This window comes from Urtica dioica, chromosome 10 (genome assembly GCF_054948205.1).
Source record: "Urtica dioica subsp. dioica isolate 48M chromosome 10, U.dioica_male_clone48M_v1_H2, whole genome shotgun sequence".
Classification (NCBI taxonomy): domain Eukaryota; kingdom Viridiplantae; phylum Streptophyta; class Magnoliopsida; order Rosales; family Urticaceae; genus Urtica; species Urtica dioica.
The window spans coordinates 12,291,653-12,313,787 of NC_142765.1; the positions used below are offsets into that span (position 1 = coordinate 12,291,653).

Genomic DNA, 22,135 nt, shown 5'->3' on the forward strand with positions numbered 1-22,135 from the left:
GGTATTTTACAAAGAGTGCGGACTGCGCTTTCCTATCCCCGACTGCTCATCGAGTTTTGCGACCGTCTGGGACTTCAGTTCGCCCAGATGTGTCCAAACTTTGTTCGCCAAGTGATGGCGCTGTTGCTGCTGTCTAAAGAGGCTGGGGTCTCTCTAGACGTTAACGACCTCGGTCGTCTATTGGTCGCGAAGCGCAACTCAAAGCACCATCCAGTGTACATCTACTTGGCGAACCGACCTCGTCAAGGTATAGTTACCGACCTTCCCGGCAAGGACAAGAACTGGGGTTCGAAATACTTCTCTATTTCGAAGTCAGTGAAAAGACGGTCGAGGTGGAGAAGAACTGCTTGTCCGTCCCGTGGAAGACGGACTATGGTAATCAGGGAGGGTTTTTGGCGATCTGCGAACTGGTTAGTACATGTCTAAAGCGACCTAATGTTTTGTTGTTTTTGTTTTTGCAGAGAAGATTGTTGTGTTCCCGTCGGACACGTTTGATCTTAAAGTCCAGAAGCTGCGCGCTTGTGAAGTTTCCTGGAAGTCCTTCTCCGAAGCTCGGTTCGTAGCAGCCGATCTTTGGCCCGCTGCTCCTTAAGATCGATCTTTATTTCCGAATTTTACCTTGTTTCGCAATTTTTAGTATTATTTATCACTTATTTTATTTTTCCTTATGCGACTCTTCGGACGATCTCTCCTCCTCGTCCGAGATGAATAACGAGGACGTGGACTGGCGGGCCAAGAAGAAGGCCCTTAGGGCGGCCAGCGATGCCGGAACCTCATCCGGATCGGCCGAGAAGGCCAACCAGTCCGCTCCGACAGCGCCGGCTCCTACTTACGGCTTTCAGGAGCTCTCAGTGGTGGTTCCCCCGGCCACGCTGCTCATCGAGCTCGACGGCGAGCCTGAGGTCGCCAAGACCGCCAAGGCCACCAAAGCCGCCGAGACCCCTTCTGTCGGGGTCGTCAAAGCTACGTCTGCCGAGGTCGTGAAGGCTTCGGCAGCTGCGGTCAAGTCCACATCGGTTCCGTCCTCTCAGGCCAAGAGGAAGGAGGTAGAAGGCGTTCAGCAGAACGACCCGAAGAAGGGACGGGCTGACGATCGCGGGAAGGCCGTGAAGGGTTCCGGTCAGCCGCAGGGGTCTCCACCAGGCTCCTGCAAGCTGGCGTTCAACTGGAATCTCGACAAGCCGGTCTGTGATGACCCGGCGGCGGCGGCGTGTCTCATGCGCCAATTCAACTTCCCCGAGTACCGGCTCCCGATGGTCTCGAGGATGCACGGGGCGAGCTACTATCGCTCCGTCAGCGCGGCGGGCTCTCGGCTAAGTTTTGATTCTTTTTTGGCTTCCATTTTACTTTCTCAAGGCTAACTCTCCCTTTTGCAGTTCATGGCCGAGCTGAACAAGGGCTTCCTCGGCTACGAGGTGATGTACGACCGCCTCTCCCTCGCGAACCAAGAGCTGCGGACTAAGCTGAAGGCCTCCGAGGACGAACTCGTGAAGTGCCAGGGTTCCCTCGGTCAAATGGACCACCTGATTGCCGAGGCGGAGACGTATGCTCGTCGCGTGAAGGATCTTAAAGATCGCCTTCAGGACTCCGAGAGGACGCGGGTCGACCTGAAGAAGGAGCTCGACCTGGCCGAGGCTTCCCATCGCAACCGTGGATCCGAATTGGACCGGGTGAAGGCCGAGATGGCGAAGGAGAAGGCGGGGAACCGCTCCTTGTACCGTGCTTACCGTTCGGCTAAGGACGACGGCATTCGCTCGGGCAGGAAGGCCGCTGGGGCAAAATACAAGGGGGCGCTGGTGGCCTACCGCCAGTTCGTCACGGCCGGGAGGAAGAGGACGACCATCCTCCGGAATCTCGATCAGGCCAAGGGGCGTCGTCGATCTTTCAGGAGGTCGTCAACAAGGAGATCGCTGACGCTCCTACCGAGCTGCAAGAGGCCAAGGACGAGCTGGCAAAGCTTCAGGCTGAGCTCGACAGCGTGCCCTTGCCTTCTCTTGCTGGGGCCGAAGATCTTGAGTTCACTCCTTACGACGATCGCTCGCCCCCCGATGCGCCTGGGCCTGAGACTTCCGAGGTCGCGAATCAGTTCGGCTCGATGCTTGACAGCTCGGAGGCTGTGCTTGCGTCGATCGATGAGGCTGGGGAGAACTCGAAGGAGGCCGAGCTCGCTAAGGACAAGTCGGCCTAGATCCGCCTCGCCTCGTCGAATTTTTTTTTTTTTTAAGTTTTTAAGTTTAAAATAAATGTGTTTTTGGGGCCCCTGCGTGGGCGTTCTTATTTTGGGCCCGACATTTGGGCAAACTCGTCGAACTTCTTTCAGTTATTATTGTTAATTCTCTTTTTATTTGCTTCAAACATATTTTGTGATTTCGTTGAATGTTATTGATGTTCAGTTCAAACTTTGCTCGTTTTTATTCTAATAGCGGCTTTGATAGACCATGCATGATTATCTTTCATCGATACCTTAAAGTTCGTGTGTTTGAATCGGACGCAGTGATCCACTATGGCATTTATTCGTCGATTGCTTATTTGCATGATGTGTGTCGGCCATCGTCAGTCGAATCCCTAGTCGTGTTGGGATTATGTATGCGGCGTGCCATCGGGCTATGCCTTATACATGATATATTTTTTTTGCACCAAAACTCTAAGTCTTATTTCGCTCTTAGGTTTATAGTGGTTTATCGTACACAACGTATGAACCAAGCCTTGGGCGTGTTCATTCCGTGTGTAGGTCGAATCCGCCGTGCGTGGCAAATTGATCTGAATCGAACTTGTTCATTCCAAGTTTCTCTTGTTTATTGAGGTGGGGGCTGGACCTTGTCTCAAGGCTGCCTACGTACCCATGTTTGGGATCAAGCCGTTACGTAGTTCGATTGTTATGACATTACTTTTAACAGTAATATTTCTTTAGGTTCATGATATTCCAATATCTGAGTACTGGGATACCGTCGAGCGTTTCAAGCTTGTAGACGCCTGTTCGTGGGATTCCTGAGACTCGGTATGGTCCTTCCCAATTTGCTCCCAATTTTCCGGCGTTTTCTTCGGCCCTGTTCTGATACACTTTTCTCAACACGAGATCTCCAGTGTTAAATTCTCGGAAGTTGACTCCTTTATTGTAGTATCGGGCGATTGATTGTTGGTATAAATTCATGCACGTCAAAGCTTGGTTTCTTCTTTCGTCTGTCATGTCGAGGGAGTCGCATAGCTTGATTGTTTGAATTTCGTGTTCAATGGGCAATATTGCTTCGACCCTGTAGACCAGAGAATATGGGGTTTCCCCGGTAGGCCTTCGCGGACTCGAGCGGTAGGCCCACAGTACTTCAGGGAGTTCGTCGGCCCATCGCCCTTTTTTGGCTAGAAGTTTCTTTTTCAGGTTACTAACGATTATTTTGTTGGTAGCCTCAGCGTGTCCGTTCCCTTGTGGGTATCGGGGCGTCGAGAATTGTAAAGTGATTCCTTCTGCGGCACAGAATCGTCGGAACTCTTTTGATATGAATTGTGCGCCGTTATCAGTGATTATCTCTTGTGGCGCTCCATGTTGACAGATTATATTTTTCCAAATGAAATTTTTTACGTCCACGTCCCTTATTGAGACGAATGCTTCGGCTTCAACCCATTTGGAAAAATAATCTGTTGTGATAAGGAGGCATTTCAGCCCTCCAGGTGCTTTGGCTAGGTGGCCGACGATATCCATGGACCATTTCAGAAAAGGGTATGGAGCGGATATGGAGGATAGTTCCTCGGCTGGTTGTTTGATATTCGGGGCATGTTTTTGGCATTGGTCGCATTTCCGTGAGTGTTGTTCACAGTCGGCGACCATGGTTGGCCAAAAGTACCCTTGATTTTTTATTTTAACAACTAGGGCTCTTCCGGCCGCGTGGTTCCCATATTCTCCTTCGTGTATTACGGAAAGGATGCGTTTGGATTCTTCTTTTCCTATACATCGTAGGTATACTCCGGAGAAACTTCTCTTGAAAAGCACTCCGTCTATTATGGAGAATCTTGCGCTTTGGCTAATTAGCTTTCGGCGCAATTGCTTATCTGTCGGGGTATGGCCTTCGGAGATATATCTGATTATATCCCTTCTCCAGTCCCCCTCTTCTATTATTACCATTATGCTTGCGCTTTTGGTAGTGATAGAAGATTGTTTTATTGCCTCGACCGGTATGATTCGGCTTATCGTAGGGTCTGACGTTGAAGCTAAGGCGGCGAGGGCGTCAGCGGTGGTGTTTTCTCCTCTAGGGATGCAGGTTAATTCGAATTTTTCGAATTGATATGTCATTTCTTTTACTAATTGTGCGTACGCCTCCATACGATCGTCTCTTGTTTCGAATTCTCCGCTGATTTGATTCGCAACGAGCTGCGAGTCATAAAAGGCGGATATGGATTTTGCTCCCACTGCTTTTGCCAGGCGTAATGCTGCGATTAGTGCCTCGTACTCGGCTTCGTTGTTTGAGCTGGTGAAATCCAGGCGGAAGGATTGTTCAATCACTTCTCCATGTGGTGATACCAGATGTATCCCAATCTCAGCCCCTTGTTTTGTGGATGAACCATCGACTTTAAGGGTCTAATTTCTAGCGCTTGTCGTGGTCTCGCTTTCATTTGTGGGGAGCTCGATAAGGAAATCGGTTAGAACTTGTGACTTCGCGCATGTTCTAATACGATATTCGATATCATATTCGCTTAGCTCGATGGACCATTTGGTTATAATCTCCCCGATTGGTTGGGGCTGTGGAGGAATGAGCGTAAAGGTTGAGTGGTCATTACTACTATTGAGTGTGACTGGAAATATGGTCGTAGCTTTCGGGCCGCTGTGATGATGGCCAGAGCTAATTTTTCCATTGCTGGATATCTCGTCTCTGCATCAACGAGTGATCTACTTATGTAAAACACTGGTTTTTGGTCTCCTCGTTCTTCTCTTACGAGGACTCCACTGATCGCGGTGTGCGATACGGCTACATACAGGTAGAGCGGTTCTCCTACTTCGGGCTTGGCTAGGATCGGAGGTTCGGCCAGGTATTGTTTCAGTTGCTCGAATGCTTCTTCGCACTTTTCTGTCCATTCGAACTTCTTATTTCCTCTCAGGAGCTTATAAAAGGGTAAGCACTTATCGGTTGATCGGGAGATGAATCGGCTAAGGGCAGCCACGCGTCCTGTTAGTCTCTGGATTTCTCTTTTATTTCTGGGGGAGGGTAGATTTCGGAGCGCTTGTATTTGGTCTGGGTTGGCTTCAATCCCCCTCTGAGTTACCATGTACCCGAGGAATTTTCCAGAAGATACCCCGAAGGTACATTTAGACGGGTTTAGCTTCATTTGGTAACTGTTTAGGACCTTGAAACATTCCTCTAAATGCGAGACATGGTCTGTTTCTCGTAGTGATTTTACTAACATGTCATCGATGTAAACATCGTTGTTCCTATCTTGTCGGTGAACATTTTGTTCACTAGGCATTGATACGTGGCTCCTGCGTTTTTGAGCCCGAAGGGCATCACCTTATAGCAATAGATACCCTTGTCGGATGTGAAAGCGGTTTTTTCCTGATCATTGGGATGCATCAGGATTTGATTGTATCCTGAGAATGCATCCATGAATGACAGGATTTTATGACCGGCGGTGGCTTCCACCAAGCGCTCTATGTGTGTATCAGGATTTTATGCATCAGGATTTGATTGTATCTTGAATATAACATCTACGGAGCTTCCTCCATCAACCAAGATTCTGGCTACCACGCAGTTACCCACTTCGAGTTCGATGATCAAAGCATCGTCATGGGGCTCGTATAGCCTTTTGGTATCGTCCTCATTGAATGAGATCGTGGTATCTTCTGCCTTTCGGCACCCAGTCGACCTCGGTGTGCCTTTAAGTTGACGCTGGTGTGCTTTAATGGAATTTACGCTATCCCTGCAAAATTTTGAACCTCCCATGATATAGTCGATCCGGGGTTTTGCTTGGGAGACGTCGTTATCGTCCTCCTTTGCTCTTCCCCTCTTCGGGGAGGGATTTCCTCGGGTTCTGTTATTGTTAAATTCCTTCTTCTGGGGTGGTGGTCCCAGGTCAACATTCTTCAGCTCTCCATTTTTATACTTCTCGATAAGTACCTTTCAGGCCACGACGCAATCCAGAGTGTCGTGTCTGTAATTCTTGTGGAAGTCGCAGTATTTTTTCTTTTCACGCGGCCATTTCGGGGTGCTTCCTTTGGGAACTCCCTCGTCGTTTACGTTAAAGGCGTGTTCCAGGATATTTGAAGGCTTCTCCATTCATTGTTTCGGTAAGGTCTCATTCCAGGTGTCCTGGCCATGGCCGGAACAGGTGTCATGGAAGGGGCCTTCCTTGGATTATGTTTCTTTGACAGGAGGGCCCTTTCTTCCTCGGCTTTCGCGTAGTTCGAGGCGCGATGAATTGCATCCTCGATGGTGGGGGGTCTGTTTATGGTCATTTCTTCTCGAAATCTGGACTCGTGCCACAGTCCATTTTTTAGAGCGTTCAGAGCCGATTCTCCCTCCACGGAAGGGATTTTTGACATGACAGTCTTAAACCTTGTCATGAAGCTTTTCAGAGTTTCGTCTCGGGCTTGTTGGGTATTCCATAGGTCCGCCATGGTTGCCTCATCTTCTACTAACATTGAGTAGTGTTTGATGAACGCGGCCGACAGCTGTTGAAAATGTTGGAATTGATCTAGGGTTTAAGAAAAAGTTTAACGCTTCGGTAAGCGGTGGAATTTTAAAAATTTTCTTTTCACAAGTAAAACGTTTTTACTAACCTAGACAAAGAGCAAGCACATGTAAATAAAAACTATTATGAGCATAGAAGTTTACTAACCTTTTTAGACGCTTGAACGTTGATGAGCCTTCGGAAGGTTGATAACGTTTGTCTCCCCTCGCAGCACGTCTCTCCTCTTTCCTCGCAAACTCGAGCAACCACGAAAGTTTCTATCACAAGAATCACTCGAGAAAGAAAGGAATTAGTGTGTGGGCACTTTTAAACACGACGACTCAAGAACAAGTCTTAGAGTCGAAGAGCTAAAACACTAGGTCAAATGAGGACCTAGGTGCCAAAACAAAAACGAAATTGACTAGAGAGAGAGAGATGAGTCGGCCAACAATGTCTAGAGAGAGAGTCTCTCAATCTCTAACTTATGTTGGATGAATCAAATGAGAGGAATGAGGTGGAATATTTATAGGAGCATGATTACCTTCAAAAGGTAGTTTCCTCATACCCCTTGCACATCCAAATGAGCTTCTAGAAGCCTTTGGATTTGTTTCCTCATTTGCTTTCTCTCTTAGTTGGCCGAAATTGCACTTTCCTTCTAAAGGAAATTTGTTTCCTCTTTTTTTTCTTTTGGCAAGTATCTTCATACATTAATGCACAAAATAATCTCTCTTTCACACTAATTGCTGCACGAAATTTGGTCTCCCATTCACTTGGGTTGGACGGCCAAAAGCCTTCTAGAAAGCCTTTCTAGATTTTTCTTTACTTGTTCACGACAACATAAGAAAAACCCATTGAGAATTTTCAAGTAAAATTCTATGAAATGAAATTAATCCACAAGGCCCAATGAACACATCATGGCCAAGTGATCTAGGCCATCATATGACCATGTCAAAAAATTTATTGACATTCATTTCATGCTATGTCCAAAAAGACAAATTTACCCTTTTGACAATTTTCGTAAAACTTGTCTTGTTCTTGTTTTGACTTAGCTTCTAGTTTAACTATTCCTACTCGATATGATTTGTGACAGTGACCTCATGGATCCAAATGAACAAAGCTTGAGCTAAACACTTGGACTCAAAAGTTCACAAACCTTTTCCAAGTTTAGCTTAATGCCAACTGACTCCACTAAAGCGTTGACACTGAAAATCTCTCGGTTCAAATGAATTTATTTTCTACTCAAGAATTCAACCAAATTATGATGAGCATTGAATATTATCTATGTTTACCCTTCATGAATATCATCAGCTAGTCGGGATTTACAAAAATTACCATTTTACCCTTCTAGCTGTTATTTCCTCAACTCCTTTGTCGCTTGTGAATAAGTTAGAAACAATGTATTGACGAGGAGCTAACAAGTCACATTGTTTCATCCAAAAGAGTCAGGACTCAATTTGGACACTGGCCAGTTCATTTATTCACACTCCAAGGAACAAAGCATGAGGTGACATACATTGCATTTCAACAATCTTGTACATGAATTCCATATCTATGAGAACTTCCATATCACATAGTGAGTCCGAACTCCGACTTTCTCAAATGAGAATACGTAAGCTGTGAAATGGCATGTCTCATTTCAGGATTAAGGTAAGCACGATGCAATTCATACATAGTGACTTCGAGACATAAGAGGTTAAATGGTTTTTCTTATTTTGTCTCTAGAAGTGCACTGGTCAATTCAGTACCTTCGGAAGATACCTAGAAGAACTATAGAGTCTCCAACTCTCAATGCCCCGTAACCAGACATCATAGATTCTCCTAACAATCGTACTGGGGTCAATAGTCCTTTGACCCTTAGATTGCGAATATATCGTTTTAAGCAAACTACGAAGAGTTTGTTCATGCAAATCTACATTTGTCTCTTCGCAAGTTGTTAGGTTTGTTTATGGACTAAAGACTAATGTTTTATCATAAAGCTTCAAACAGACAAGGATGAATGAATGAACGTTTCAACTTTTTATTAATTACAAGCAAGAGTCTTCGTGAGACTTTATTACATCAAATGTACAAAATAAAGACTACAACTCTTCTTGTGGGCACTATTGACAACATAAAATAACTTATCGACCCTTCTTCGAGACGCGAAAACCAATCTAAGGCGTTTCCTGACAGGTTTTCGGCGAATAACTGGCAAAACCCTGCTTCTCGCTCGTTATAACGCAGACATGCTCGCCCCATCGTGATGCGAAAGGCCGTTACATATGTTTTCGGGTTGGAGGTACCGGAGTACTTGGGGAGCCTTATCTTTCCGGTGTCCCCAACTCTGGCTTGGGTGATACATGGAGCAAAAGGGGTTCGACTAGTATCTGCCACCAGCCGATCGATCTCGGGAGCCGAGCTCGTGGCATAATGCATTCGGGAGTCTACAGCCCGGAACTTCTCCTCCACCATCTGACGGAAGGCATTGAACGCGGGGTGATCATCCCTCGGGATTTCTACGGCGAACTGTTCCCCCTCAGTTCGGATTTCTCCTCTTTGAGGGTTTCTTTCATCTAGGCGAACTAACGGCTCGAAATAGTTCGGTTCCTCAGGAACTCCTTCCTCGCGGGGGAGGTTGATCACTTGAGGAACATATCCAGGAGGATGGCCTCCCGGAGGCGGGGGCGGCAGGTCGCCCTGAGTCGATCGAGCTCGCCAAGCGCTGGCCTCGACCTGTCCATCAAACTGGCCTATTCCGGCCGTATTGCTAGGGCCGGCCGTGTCGGGTGACATGTGGATCCCGGAGAAGCTTAGCCGCCTCCCGGGTGGGGCGAACCTTCGTCCGTTTGCGGTAGGCGGACCGGTCGAGCTCAGCAGAATAGCTCGCTCAGCGTCGAGCTGCTCTTGAAGTGAAGATTGCGCAGCTGTCAAGCTATCGAGCTGGGATCGGGTTGATCTCTGGAATTCGGCAGTGGTTTCAACGAGTTTCAGCAGAAGAGCCCGTGTTTCCGGATCGGCTCCAGAAACCGGGATTTCGTGCTAGCTGTTAGAAGACATTCTTTCATATCCGATCTGTGTTCTTCGGCGTTAGGTTTCTGATAAGTTTCCCACAGACGGCGTCAAATTGTTGAGCCGATTTCTCGTCCCAACAACCTATACCAGATTATTTCGAATTGTCTCGTATATTTATTTATATAAGTTAAGGGTCTCAGAATCCGATTATGAAGATTGAACCGAAATTCGAAAGAAATTAATAGATAATACGAATTAAGAATACAGAAAGAACGAAAGGAAATTCCTTTTATTGATTAACGAACGCAAACCTTACAAGATTAGGAAATTATTTGAGAGTAAGCAGGAAAACTCGAGAAAAGAAGAATATATCACAATCTCCCCAGAAAAATCCGTCGCGTAAAATGAAAATGGATTGAGCTTTTATAGCCAGCTTGCCGATTCTCCTGTTTCTTCAGATCGGCACACGTGTATGAGCAAAACCGGTCTTTCACCCTTTATTCTCGCGTACATCCCGACTCTTAGGCGATTTGACCGTTTCTTAGATGATTCATCGTTCAAATTTCTTGGCGGGACCGTCTAGGAACGCTTGTGGGCCCGGGTCGAGTTGGGATTCTTCGAAATATTGTCTTGGGCCGATCTCACCTGCGCCTAGGTTTATTAGGCCGAACTGGGCTTTGGGCCGAACTAACGATTATCCTCTCCTTTGGGCCGAACTCGTTGTGGGCCCGGTTGGTCCAATTCGCCTGCTGGAAGGGAGAGATATTCACTCCCACAAGCCCCTCTTTAGTTTAATTCAGAAGATTCATTTGTTGCTGCTACAATACTGTAATCAAAATGAATTGAAGCCATCATTAACAGAGAATAATGATGAACATTGTCATAGACAAATATATATATACATCATTGCTAGTCAGTATTGTGTTTTAGTACGTCATTCTAATTGCAGAATATTTAAAATGTGACATGTTAGCAAAAGCGTATGTATAAATATCATGGTTACCTAAATTTTGGGAGCCGCACTACCACAAAAAGACAGTTGGGATGTGTTTGATCTCAGGTCAGTCTTTTCCTGTTTCTTTCCGATATCTTTAAGTAAGATTGGAGAGCCAACAATGTGCAGATGCTGTGAAGAAGTAAGACTGCTTATTGATCTGGGCAGTGATTCAATCTCGGGGCAGTCACGGATTATAAGCTCTCGAAGTGAAGAAAAACCGCAAATCCAATCTGGAATAGTCTTCAAATTACGACAGGCAAAAACATTGAGATTTCGCAGAGTGGTAATTTGTTGAAGCCACTCAGGGAGAGTCACATGACCGTGAAGATTATAAAATACCACTTCCTTTAGGCTTGTAAGGGTTTCAAATTTAATTGAATCGACTCCTTCGGCAGCGAGTTCAAGCTCTTCACAGCAGTCGATGTGTAATTCCTCAAGTGAGGTGAGGTATTGGATGGGCCCACAAAGATACTTGGTTGCATGTACTCCCCTTAACCACAATTTTCGTATGCTTGAAATGATCTCCCATGTAACTCGATTTCCTTTTACTGAAATTTCACTTATCTCCCATGGCATATTTCCGTATAGGAATTGTGACGCACTGTGACATAGGAACAGGGCCGGCCCAAACTCACCGGGGGCCCTAGGCGATTCAATATTTTAGGGCCCTAAAATACTAATAAAATTTAAATTTTCAGGGTAAAAAATGTAAATTTTTTAAAAAATGGGCCAAAATTGTAAATTTTTAGGGTAAAAAATGTAAATTTTTTTAAAAATAGGCAAAAAGTGTAAATATTTTGGACCCATCCACATATGGGGCCCTAGGCCTGGGCCTAGCCCGCCTTAGCCCAGGGCCGGCTCTGCATAGGAAACCCCAACAACATGAGTGTCTCGAGAGAAGAAAAGCTTTTCATCCAATTTGGTAAACATCGGGCGTCTGTTTCGTTGGGACAGTGCAGATGTAGAACCTTCACTTGAGAGATAGGATAAAATCTTGAAGGAGACTTCGGCAACGAGGATCTAGGGGTGGTTTTTGTTGCTGCAGAGATTTGTGGTTGCGCAATTCTCATCAACACTGTTTGCTCAAATGGCTCTCTACTGTTCTTTTCCAGTATTAATTCCTCAACGTTTGGATAAAGCGGCAATGAAGTTAGTTTTGGGCACTCCAAGATCCATAAATTGGTAAGGCAAGGAAAATATGAGGTCGAAATTCTTGGACGAGCATTCTCTTCGCTGTTTTGGCTCTGCCATCCTCTGAAGTTGGGCAAATTTTTCATTTCCAACTGTTGTAAGGATAATAACACCGGAGAGTGTCCACTGCGAACGACACCTGTGATGATATACTCTAGCTCAGAGCAATATGATATAGAAATCTTTGTGAGAAAACTAAGTTCTCCCAAGGACGGCAATCTCTTTAACCTCACACAGTTCTCCAGTCGAAGCTCAACCAAGTTTGTAAGTGACATACGCCAGCTTGAAAATATCATACCACTGTACCCTTCTACGGTCAGCTTTCTGAGATTCGGGTGAGGCTTGAGACCTTCTAGCATCTTCTCTTGCTCTTCATCACTACTAGTTGACGTATCATCATTGTAGGAATATGATCACATCAGGCGTAAAGACCGTAGATGTGCTTTTCCATTCAGATTTGCACATGTTGTTTAAATCGTGGCCCTTAACCCAAGGATTTCTAAATTTCCGCTCAAGTTATTAAGCTCCGTTATCTCATCCAAATTACTACTTTGCGACGCTGGGTCTTCACTCAGCAATAAATATGAAATTTTTTGAAGATTTGTCAAATGGCTCACTCCTCTTGGTAGAGTTAGACGATGATCGTATGGCAGGTTGAATTCAAGATTCTTGAGACTAACTAGCTTTGTAATATCCCTTGGCAATTCATGAAGATTGGGACAATTGTTCAGCTTCAAGGTTTGCAAATTGACTAGCTTGGTAATTGATGCAGGCAAGGTTTCAAGAGGATTGCAAGAGAAATCAAGATATCGCTAGTGCTTCAAATTTCCAATAGAAATCGACACCGTTTTAATATCCAAACCATGCATATCTAACATGCGTAAGAATCTGAAATTTGAAACCACTTCCTCAGGAGATAGTTTTAAATTTCTCTTTGAAGTGTCGTTTAGACACAAAAGAGAGCGAAGTCTTTTTGCCCGCAGCAATGGACTTAGAATTTCCCCAAAACCCGTTGAAAAATGACGGAATTTTTCATTTATATCTTTCCCGTGACAAGGATCTATTAAAAGGACATACTCTTTTCCAGCTACTTGTATTGCTAGATCTACTGAGGATTTATAGGTTAGGGCGAGCTGAGGAGTTGAGCGAGCTGCGAGCTGAGGAGTTGAGCGAGCTGCGAGCTGAGGAGTTGAGCGAGCTGGTTAGGTTAATACGGTGTCGTTTTACTTATTCAGTTTTCTTTTAGTTTCACGTGTAAGTGGACACGTGTTATGTTTTCATTTGTTCGTTCTTTTGAGTCGGTAAAGTAGTTGTGCGCTACTATTTAATTACCAGTTGTACTTTCTTTTCAATTAATGAAATTCATTCTTTCTTTTCTTCATCTTCTCGATCCAACCCCAAATCCTCTGGTTTTCTCTCGTAGCTCGGATTCAAAATGGTATCAAAGCTATCCGCGTTTTAGTCAGACAATCCAAGCTACGTTTGTCTCCATTATCGGTCACAAGTTTTCTTTGAAGATCTGCTCTTATGGATTCTGAAAGAACAACGCCGATTGGAGAAGATTCCAAGAAAGTCATACCTCATAGGTCTATGGATGACGATCTTTTAGATCCGTACTATCTCCACCATTCTGACACTACCAGCTCGGTTCTCGTATCGCAAGCTCTCACCGGAGACAATTACATCTCTTGGAGTAGATCGATGAAGATAGTGTTGGATGTGAAGAACAAGATCGGATTTATAGACGGATCGCTCGTCAGACCACCGCCAGAAGAAGTGAAGGCTCATCGACAGTGGAATCGCAACAACAAAATTGTCCTCTCATGGATTCTCAATTGTGTATCGAAAGAAATTTCATCGAGTTTGCTGTTTGCAGATACAGCGATGGAAGTATGGAAAGATCTGGAAGAAAGGTTTTCTCAGAGCAATGTGTCGAGAATCTTTGATTACGAAGGGAATTTGTGCATTGCCTTCAGGATCAGAAGTCGGTTGGCTTGTACTACACGAAACTGAAGTCTATTTGGGAATAACTGAGTAATTTCAGACCATGTTGCAAGTGCGAATGCAAATGTGGAGGAGCAAAAGAATTGGCGGCTTTCTTGCACTCAGAATATGTCATGCAATTTCTCATGGGACTGAATGAGAATTACGCTCAAGCGAGAGGTCAAGTTCTTCTGATGGATCCTGTTCCACCAATCAACAAAGTCTTTGCACTTATCACTCAGGAGGAGAAGCAAAGATCGATCCAAACAGATATGGTTGGAAATCTTGAACAATCAAGCACCATGGCGATGAATGTTGCTCAAGACCAGAAGAAGTTTAACAACAAAAAGGATAAACCTACCTGTACTCATTGTAAGATGATTAGACACACCGCTGACAAGTGTTACAAGCTTCACGGTTATCCACCAGGGTACAAACCACGGGTCAGAGGCCAAGCCAATTCTGTTGAAGGTGTTCAAGTGCCTGACAACGTGAATGAAGCAGTAAAGGCAATGGAAGGATTTTTAAGTGACCAATGCCATCAACTCATCAACCTTCTCTCAACCAAGCTCACTTCATCAGCTATGCCTCAGACAAAATCTGGAGAAATCAACATGACATCTTACACACCAGGTTATCTTTGTTATGGTTGTTCTCAAATTTCTTCTGACAAATACCACAAGATGTGGATTCTTGATACTGGTGCTACTAAACATATCTGTTTTGATCATTCAGTTTTTATGAGCCTTAAGCCTTTACAGAATTCCAATGTCACTCTACCAAACCATACTTCTATCCCGGTGCATTTTTATGGTGATATCCGCATCAACAATAATCTCATTCTAAGAGATGTTCTTCTTGTTCCTAGTTTCAAATTCAACCTTATATCTATCAGTGCTCTGACTAGCAAAACTCATTTGTCTGTTTGTTTTTTTACTGATCATGGTTTCACTATACAGGATATGTATCACAAGAAGACGATTGGCAGGGGTGAAAATCACCAAGACCTCTATGTTCTCACTGATCAAAGCCATACCATTGCTTTCATCAACAAAGTGTCTGATCAAGTGTGGCATAGACGTCTTGGTCATCTCTCCTAAAAATGTCTTGATACTATAAAAAACAAACTTCTTTTTTCTTCATCTGACAGAAATGAGCCTTGCTATGTTTGTCCTGAAGCTAAACAGAAGAGGCTTCCTTTTATTTCGCAAAATAAACGTTGTGATAAGCCTTTTGATTTAGTTCATTGTGATATCTGGAGGCCCTACTCTGTTATCTCTAGAAATGGCCACATATTTTTTCTTACTCTTGTTGATGATTGTACAAGGTTCTGTTGGATTTTCTTGTTGAGGAATAAATCAGATGTTCACACAATTTTACCTCGTTTTTGTGCCTTGATTGATAACCAGTTTTCTGCCAACATTAAACTTTTCAGGTCTGACAATGCAAAGGAATTGGTCTTTGAACAATACTTTGCAAAACAAGGAATTTTTCACCAATATTCATGTACTGAGACACCTCAGCAAAATTCTGTGGTAGAAAGGACACACCAACATTTGTTAAATGTCTCTCGTGCTCTTTACTTTCAATCCAAGTTACCGGCTGATTTTTGGTCTGATTGTGTTTTGACTTCTGTCTTCCTCATAAATAGGACTCCTACTCCCTTGTTAGATAATAAAACACCTTATGAGTTGCTATATAATCACCTTGTTGACTATGCTTTCATGCGTGTGTTTGATTGCTTAGCCTTTGCTTCCACTTTGAAAAACCATAGAACTAAGTTTGCCCCTAGAGCAAGGCAGTGTGTGTTCATTGGTTATCCTCTGGATTACAAAGGTTATCGTTTGCTTGATATCAAAACCAGAAATGTTTTCATTTCTCGAGATGTTATCTTTCATGAAAATGTTTTTCCCTTTCATAATCTTTCTGAACAAGACCAGAATTTTGATCCCTTTCCTGATCTTGTTTTACCTTCCATTAGTCCTGTCTATATTCCTTCTGTTGAGTGTGAAAATGCAGATGATCACAGTGAACCTGACATTAGTCACACAGATGGAGATGATGATCTTGATGATAATGATGGAGGACTGGAGGATAATGGTGGAGGACTGGAAAATGATGATACAACCACTGATCAATCCCATTGCAGTCCATCTATTCAAACCCAATTGGCTCCTATGAGACCACAAAGGGTTAAACAACCACCTACATATTTGCAAGATTGTCATTGTGGTGTCACCATCACTGAATCAGGTGATAAAATAACATCACCTCATCACATATCTAAGGTTATAACATATAATCAGTTATCTCCTTCATATTTGGCCTTTTGTTTGGCAGTCTCGACATGTCCGGAACCAAAATTCTATCATCAAGCAGCTCCACATGCTCATTGGAGGAATGCCATGAATGAGGAACTTCAAGCGATGGAGGACAACAAAACCTGGACCATAGTTCCTTTGCCTGCACACAAGAAAGCCATTGGCTGCCGTTGGATTTACACCAACAAGTTCCATGCTGATGGTTCACTTGCCAGACACAAAGCAAGGCTTGTTGCCAAGGGGTACAACCAGAAAGAAGGCATAGACTTCATCAACACTTTTTCTCCAGTAGCCAAACTGGTGACAGTGAAACTGCTGATAGCTCTTGCAGCATCACAGAAATGGCATCTCACGCAGTTGGACATTAACAATGCCTTTCTCAACGGAGATTTGGTGGAAGAAGTCTATATGGATCTGCCTCTTGGACTTCAGATTCAGGGGGAGCAAAAAGAGGATTCAGCATCAAAACTTGTCTGTCGACTGCATAAGTCAATCTATGGGCTTAAACAAGCCTGTAGACAATGGAATGTCAAGTTCACAAGCTCGGTGATCTCAGTCGGGTTCACGCAATCAAAAGCAGATTACTCCTTGTTTACAAGAGGGAGTGGAGACACCTTTGTGGCTATGTTACTCTATGTTGATGACATCATACTGGCAGGACCATCCTTGGAAGCCATTGGTGAAGTAAAGGGATATTTGAGTTCCACTTTCAAGTTAAAGGATCTGGGCTAGTTGAGATTTTTTTTGGGGCTAGAGATTGCACGGTCATCCCAAGGATTGGTGTTAAGTCAGAGACATTATGCTCTCCAGTTACTTGAAGATTATGGGTTCACAGAGTCAAAGCCACTACACACTCCGATGGATCCAAGACAAGTTTTAACTGCTGAGACTGGAATTGCTTTGCCAGATTCAAAGCACTATAGAAGTCCGGTTGGACGACTCTTGTACTTGACCATTACAAGGCCGGATATTACTTTTGCAGTACATGCCTTGAGTCAGTTCCTTCACGCTCCAACTGATGAACATCTTCGAGCTGCACATCATTTGCTCAGATACATCAAGTCCAATCCATGGCTTGGTCTGTTCTACTCCTCTCAGTCTTCGACACAATTGAGAGGTTTTGTGGATGCTGATTGGGGAACGTGCAAGGACACTCGGAGATCGGTTACAGGCTTTTGTATGTTTATTGGAGATTCTTTGATCTCCTGGAAAGCTAAGAAACAGTCAACGGTGGCTCGCTCGTCTGCGGAGGCTGAGTATAGGGCGATGGCTTCAGCTACAAGCGAGATTGTTTGGTTGCATCAACTGCTTAGAGATTTCAAGATTGAAGCTTCATCTAAGTCTGTTTTTTATTGTGACAACAAGTTGGCAATTCATATTGCTGAGAATCCTTCATTTCATGAGCGGACAAAACATTTGGAGATAGATTTGCACTTTGTCAGAGATCATGTCAATGAAGGGACTTTTAAGCTCTTGCCGGTCAGGACTCAGCATCAGTTAGCTGACATGTTTACGAAGCCGCTGTCATATCCACAACTACGTCTTACTTTGTCCAAGCTTCATCTCAAGGATGTATTCGCTTGAGGGGGAGTACTCAGGATTTATAGGTTAGGGCGAGCTGAGGAGTTGAGCGAGCTGCGAGCTGAGGAGTTGAGCGAGCTGGTTAGGTTAATACGGTGTCGTTTTACTTATTCAGTTTTCTTTTAGTTTCACGTGTAAGTGGACACGTGTTATGTTTTCATTTGTTCGTTCTTTTGAGTCGGTAAAGTAGTTGTGCGCTACTATTTAATTTCCAGTTGTACTTTCTTTTCAATTAATGAAATTCATTCTTTCTTTTCTTCATCTTCTCGATCCAACCCCAAATCCTCTGGTTTTCTCTCGTAGCTCGGATTCAACAAGATCATGCATTTTACATGTTACTACCCTGTTCATGACTTTATCTATTTTGGCTTCTTGAAAGAAACATCTCTCAAGTAACTCCGAAAAGTGATCATAACCTATATCTTCCGCACTTATAAATCCTTGTGCCATCCAAATATTAATGAGGGTTTCGACATCCAACTCAAAATCTTTTGGAAACAATCTACAATAAGCAAAACAATGTTTCAAATGTGACGGAAGAGAATCATAACTCAACTTCAATGTTGGCAAAATGTCATTTTGTCATTGAGGTAGACTTGAGAGCTCCTTTTTGAGGAAGGAATGCCATTTTGTTTTTGGATCTTTGATGGAAAGCATGCTCGCGATCATCCTAATTGCCAAAGGACTTCCTCTGCATTTCTTCACAATCTCCTTTCCGATTTCTACACCATCAGACTCTGTTGGCACTCTTCCCAGATTGAAGGCTATCTTCTTGAACAAACTCTAAGACTCGTTGTCGCTCAGAATCCCCAAACGACATGGCTGCGATACGTTGCCCGTGAGCTTCGCAACAATTTCGCTGCGTGTCGTAACAATGATCCTACTTCCAGCTTCCCCACAATTTGACAGTATATCCATCAAATCCCCCCACGTCTGATGGTTTTCGTTCCAAACATCGTCAAGCACGAGAAAGTATTTCTTTCCGCTCAATTTCTCCCGAAGAGTCTTCTGCAATTTCTCCATCGTATGATCGTCAACCCTTGTGCTCGAGCCAGTCAAAGATCCGACAATTTTTCCCAAAATCACTTTCACATCAAAATTGTCAGACACACACACCCAGATCTTCGCGTCGAATACGTTCTGGACGGTAATGTCGTTGAAAACGAGCTGAGTGAGTGTGGTTTTGCGAGGCCGCCCATACCGAAAATGGAAACGACGCGCACTTTCTCAACGACCTCCTTCTTCTCCATCAACAAGTCCATCACTATCTTCTTATCCTCGACCCTCCCAATAACACTTTCCTCGACCACGGACGAGTGACTCTCCCTCCAACTTTTCCTAATCGGCCTCGCAATCTCGTTCAATGTGAAGTCTCTTGTCACGACCCGCGAGCGACAGCTCGCCCACGAGCCCCGACCGATCAACTCTCATATTTTTCATATTAAACAATACATAACTCATAATATAAACACATTAATTAAGCATAATATCTCATAAGATTATATAATAAAATAGTTTGCGAAAATTCGGGGAAATTTTTCGCTTTTATAACTTAGAGTCTTATAGCGACTCCTATACCAATATGTTCCGGAACGTTTCAACAGAAGACACTAACCCCCGATTAAGAAACCCCATAGCCCATAGGTCAAGGCAATACGCGCTCGGTCTCGGTCTTCAATCTCGTGTCCCGCTTACCAGCTTTTCCCTTATCTACATTACCAAGGGTCATAAAACTATGAGTCGATTGACTCAGTAAGTGGGAGTCTATCTATAAAGTAAAACGACTAATGCCATGTGACGTGCAAACAAATACACAAGCATGCAGAATGATTGCTAGATATAACTAGAACATAACATTAGAGCATGACTGACGCGTGATATCACACTCTATTTATTCACTTGTCGTTCTGCAAGATCGTACATCCTCTTCTGCTACGATCTCCACAACGACAATAAGCCAGCCTCAGACCTCGAGCAGCAGTCTTACGGCGGCTTGGGTGTTTTAAGATTGTCTGGGATCCACTAGTGGTACCATCTTCATCTGACGTCGGCGCATGTGTGCCCCCTTGGCACGACAATGAGTTCACTCGAGGCGACTGCTCATTGCTGAATGGGTTCACTCTTGGCGACTGCCCATTACCATCGGGTTCGCTCGTGGCGACTGCCCGTTATCGTTGGGTTCTCCCCAGTTTTGAGTACTCAGCGCCATACAGACCACCTTGGTCTGCCACAAACACAAGTCATTGACTTGTGGGTACCACCGACATGAGTTTAATTAAAGTTTGGGTACTCTGCGGCTAGCAGCGTACACGTTATACTTATATACGGAAGAGCTTAACGGGATAAACCCCGAAAGAACTTACTGTTTCTCTTTGAAGCTCGTTAAGTGTTTTAAGCTGAAAGTTCGAAATGTGACTTCCGAACCCTCTACTCCCGATTGAATTCGAGAGTCTATTGCTCTTCCGTCCTCTCGATTCTAACCTACTTCCTAGAATTAGAAGAGAGGTCTAACTATACACATAGAGAAAACGTGGCTGGTTCAAGTTAGCGTTTGAACCTAACGGGCGTACCCGAATTAAGTTTTCAAGCAAGAGTGGCCGAAGCCTTAACTTTTAAGTTCATTCATTTTAGGGCTTTTCACCTACTCTTGTTTACTAGCAAACAAATGCACAAACAAACAGGGTTATTCCCTTGGTAAGTAGTTGACTTATGTCTCCACACTTACCTGGAATTGTTCGACAGACGGCTCGACGATTCCCGTAGATGTCTTGCTTCGCACGTTCTTCGAGGCACTTGGCTCTTGTCGAAACGTCGAAAGAACTAGCATTCGGAGTTGAGTATCCGTTAGTTATTGGATTCAAGTTTACTTAAAGAGGATAGGGTTCGTTGTCGGGATAAGAGTTGGTTCGGAAATCGAGAATTTAATTTATTATTCCCCGGTTCTTCGGAAGTTAAATTTATTCAAGTCTCGCGTATTCTCGTACCGAGATGGATACGAAATAAAATTCAACAATTAATCACGAGTCTCAAATAAATTCAATAATCCGAAAACAAAATAACCGAGAATTCCAAACGAATAATTAAATTAAATTCAAGAACATCATTAAATAAATAATTATAAATTATTTATTTAAATACTGAAAGTACATATTTAAGAGTATTTAAACGCTATAAGCGATTTAAAACTCACGAGTTAATCGAGCTTTATTTCGATAACTCTTTCACTTGATATCTTCAGAAACTGATCTCGTTGCCCTTGACTCGTCTGGTTCCCGTCCGTCCGTCAAGATCTGTAATTCAAACCTGGAACCCAACGACGAGTTAACATCTTAAATTCCAACTCTTATCAGTTTCATAAACCAAATCCCGATTTCACGTCTTAAAACCCGAACCCAATTAACCAAGTAAACTCAACATGAATCCAAAATAACCAAAAACGTCCTAACACAATGTTGACCACGAATAACTCCCGAGGCTCAGAAATATCATTCCACAAAACAGATAGACCGAATTAGCCAAAACTCATGCTCACGGCCAAAACAAGTCACACGTCCAAACTAGTACTCAAAGACAACAATATCATCACAACCACAACAAACTTCCAAACCAACTAAACACACGGCCAAACAACATACTCAGCCAAGACAACCACTCAATCCAACATATTCAGGTTCTCAACTATCATCATAGCCTCAAGTAATAACAATTCATCACAAATCTGAAAACAAACCTTAAAGACTCACACGGCCAAGAGCAACATGACCAAAAATTCGTCCATAAACCAAGTAAAAATTCCAACAGCCATAATGATCAAAACCCAATCAATTAACAGGTTCATAAACGTCTTGATATCACTAAACAACCTCCAGAAATCACAAAACCCCAACAAAAAGATCCATGAACCCTAGAACCCAATTTTCGGCCAAAACCAAGCCAAACCAAAGAAATCTGAATTCCAACCTCAAATTCGAGTTATACTCATCACCAATCAAGTCCAAACAACAATTAAAACCAAGCAATTTCACTGAATTCAATCCGGATTCAAAATCCCCAATTCTTGAATCTAAGAACCCTAGCTTTGAATTCAAACCAAGGAGAAGAAATCTCACCTCAACCCACGGGTTCTAGCTTTCTCGGAGGGTCCCTATTTCCTTCCCGGCGTCTTTTCCTTGCTCCGGCGCCACGGCGGTCCTCGGCGACGTTGTTCTTCCTCGGCGTGGACGCGCGGCGACGTGGCTCGGTGCTGGATGGTGCGCGAAGAGGAAAGGAAGGAGAAGAAGAAGTGAGGGACGAGGTGGTGTTGGTGATGGCGGTGAGGCTCGGTCTCGTGGGACTCAGGGCCGGGAATTTTTTTTTTCTCTCGTCTGTCTGGTTCTTTCTCTCGGCCGAGTGATGTGAGGAAGAAGAAGATAGAGTAGAG

At 43.9% G+C, this 22,135-nt stretch overlaps 1 long non-coding RNA gene and 1 pseudogene across 1 annotated transcript; both read right to left on the minus strand.

Annotated features, from left to right (window-relative positions):
* Nucleotides 1-11,472: 11,472 nt before the first annotated feature.
* LOC149383417 (putative disease resistance protein At3g14460) lies at nucleotides 11,473-19,146 on the minus strand (annotated as a pseudogene).
* Nucleotides 19,147-20,443: 1,297 nt separating this feature from the next.
* LOC149383418 (uncharacterized) lies at nucleotides 20,444-22,135 on the minus strand. The gene is made up of 3 exons (XR_016301748.1): nucleotides 21,825-22,135; nucleotides 20,906-21,018; nucleotides 20,444-20,535 (listed from the first exon to the last, which is right to left on the minus strand). It is a non-coding gene; the product is annotated as an uncharacterized LOC149383418 (long non-coding RNA).